Source organism: Python bivittatus, unplaced genomic scaffold, assembly GCF_059951505.1.
Source record: "Python bivittatus isolate LINGU-HERP-01145 unplaced genomic scaffold, Pbiv_v1 ctg000020_np1212, whole genome shotgun sequence".
Taxonomy (NCBI): domain Eukaryota; kingdom Metazoa; phylum Chordata; class Lepidosauria; order Squamata; family Pythonidae; genus Python; species Python bivittatus.
The window spans coordinates 36,022,638-36,026,048 of NW_028277030.1; positions in this window are offsets into that span (position 1 = coordinate 36,022,638).

Sequence of the window (3,411 nt, forward strand, 5' to 3'; positions counted from 1 at the left end):
CTCACCATTCTAAATGTTTTTCTTTTACCAAGTTGTGTAATTTTTCATACTTTGGGGGCGTATGGATGAAATAAAAGTCACTTTGTTTGAAGTTCCAAGATTTGAGTTGTCTGCCATGTGAGTGCCAATTACCAGCCAGCTTGCAGAGAAATCAGCCAAAGGCCATAATGAAACAGCAATTAAGACTGCAGGAAAGAGACAAACTGTTTGCATTGTATGGCAACAATCACTAAGGGAAATAACCTGCTGGGAAGACTGGGGAGAAAGCCTGGTGAGTTGGCCAGGTATGCTGGGCTAAGGGGAACGGAAGTGCTGGGAGAATCAGCAGGTACACACGCCATGTAGAGGAAGAGGGTGAAGCACACTAGCCATGGCTTACTTACTTTGTAAGAGTTCTCCACATTTTGTCTTGGCTGAAATCCAGAACAACCAAACTGATGACGCTTTTTGATTCAGCTGGACTATTACTTACCCTAAATGGTTCAGCTGAATTTCTGAGCCTCAGTGTGTTTATTCTGTGTGCAGAACAAATAACATTTTCTGCTCACTTTTACTTACAAATTCAATCTACAGAGAACATTTTTGCATTTGGCAGCTGGCTTGCAAAGCTCAACAAACAGCAACATTTTGGCATATGGAACTTGGAAGCACAATACATAGCAATACTGCCTGTAATTAATATGCTCAGTATATACATTTGCATTTGGCAATTTGGTTGAGAAAGAAAGCACAAGAAACAACAGCCCATGAACTTTTAAATTCCCAATAGCAAAAATGTAGCTGCTATGTAAAAATCTGTTGTAGGATATCAGCACACTTAAAACAATGGAATAAAGTGCCCTATTTTGCCCTGAACTTGGAATACTTGAAATGGCTACTATCAGCTTAGAATATTTTCCCTTCATTTTGTGCATCCCTACTATCTCTTTCTCAGTTTATATGGCTGCCATTTCAAATCCATGACTGGGTGGCTAACAATTAAAAATGCACAAAAACATGGAACAATATAAAAACATCACAAATACAATAAGCAGCAGAGGTAAAAAGAACCACCACCAACAGGACCGTTGCATAGGCTGTGACACACATCCGGATACCCAGGTCTGGTGACAAAACCACATCTTTTAAGGCCTTGCAAAAAGCCATCAGGGTCAGGGCCAATTAATCTCAAGGGGGATGGTGTTCCAGAGTTGATAAAGTTGTAATGCAACGCATTATAATTTAGCTCAGTCTTGTTCTCAGATTTGATAAGTTACAGTTGTAGGAAATTTTGTGACCATATTCTATACACTCTATGGTGAATGAGCTATATCTTTGCACAGACTTATATAAAGAGGAAAAAATGCCCTAGAACTGTAGAATTCTGAAGGGACCACAAGGACCATCTAATCCAATCCTTTGCAATGTGTAGGAAAACCAATTAAACCATCCTTAAGAGGTGGTTATCTTGCCTTTTCTTAAAAATCTCTACAGATGAGGACTCACAAGCTTCATAGGCAGACTGCTTCACTGTTGCACAGCTTTCACCATTGGCACTTGCTTTTTTTTTTTTTTTACAAAGAAAACCTAGGCAATTGCAACCTACACCATTATTTCTGGTCCTGGTTCCTGTGTCAATGGAAAATAGTTCCTGGCCATTTTCCCTGTTGCATCTTTTAAAGCCTTTTCTGGTGACTAGAATTGTTGGATGAGGTCTTGGACTGATGAAAAATGTCTCAAGGCAAAATGTGTAGCCTTTTAAACACAAAGGACCATTTTGAGGTGAAGCTCAGCCAACCTGCATACACTAATACATGTAACCTCCAGTAATTCCTAAATAAATGTATCATGCAAATGATTTAGCCATCTTCAATGGCTTTTCTGATTAAGATATGATACATGGATCAGAATGGCATGCATCAGTGCTTTTGTGGCAAGGTGCATGGACCTGTGCCACTGTGATCATTTTGGCCAGAGTGTTTGCTTCCTCCTGTCTTCTGAATCTACTGCTCCTGTTCCAAGATTTCAACAGCTGACCGAATGGCCAAATTGAAAGGGAAAAACACAAACACTAGAAAGAGTGGTAGGGCTGGAAATGCCTGCTCCTAAATGAGGTGAATGACCCTGACTCTTAAAGGTCTGGGGATCAAGGAGCCCTCATTTTTGCCACTGCTATCAGATGACCCTATAGTATAATAAAAATAGTAAGCTCTCAAGAATCTCTTGATAATGCAAAAAGCCAGTATTAAAAGGAGACTATGCTCTCCATATGATTTTGAGGTAAAGGGTGAGGGTTGGATTCTGGTCGATTAAATGGCTATGGCTGAATCCCAGCCAGCTATTTCTTGGAAGAAGGGAGACCTTGGAAACAGGTGACTTCAGATACGGAATCTAATTAATTGATACCTGCAGGTGTCATTAACATAAGATGATTTTGTTGTAGTTTAATACCAATATTCAGGTGAGTTTTTAAATTTTGTACCTTTTTATTGCAAAGTAAAAAATGAAAATACAGAATGAAAATGGAAAATGAATCAACAACAAATGTCACTCTAGTAGAATGACATTTTTACAAGCAAAAGCATTTTTTTTTCATGTTTCACCATTACAAATGCCATGTTGCCAGAAACGTTTATTAATATGAAGTATTTCTTCTTAAAATCATATGTGTGTGTATCTCTCTCTCTGATGATATTGTGTTGTGTAATAAAGTATCTGGAAAAAAGAGGCCAGTTAATGCCCTATTTTAGAATGGCATGTGTTTTATTTATTTATTAATCAAATTTATATACCGCCCATCTCACTGTATAAGTGACTCTGGGTGGCTTATAAGTAAAAAAGTGATTAAAAAACAATAAAAATCTTTACAAAAATATACCAAGCTAACAGAGAGAGAGAGCATCCTCAAGCCACCAACCACCACCAGTACTACGAACCCCTACTGGGTCCCTATGCTAGTTGGCAGAGCCAGGTTAATGCTCTTCTGGAAGGCCAGAAGACTGGGCGCCAATCTTACCTTGGGGGGAAGATGTTTCACAGGGTGGGGGCAATGGCAGAAAAGGCTCTCCTCCTAGACCCCGCCAGTTGAAATTCTCTAGCCAACGGGGTCTGTAACATGCTGTTCCTGCTGGACCGGGTGGAATGGGTTGATGTAACCAGGACAAGACAGTTCCTCAGGTAACCTGACCCCATGCCACAAAGGACTTTAAAGGTCATAACCAACACTTTGAATTGGACCCGGAAGCAAACCAGCACCCCATACAGCTCACACAGCAGAGTTGTTACATGTGCAGCCCTAGAGCCACCCATAACTGCCCTTGCCGCTGCATTCTGCACCAGCTGCAGCTTCCAGATACTTTTCAAGGGTAGCCCCATGTTGAGTGCATTCCAATAGTCCATATGGGAGATGACCAGGGCATGAGTGACTGAGAG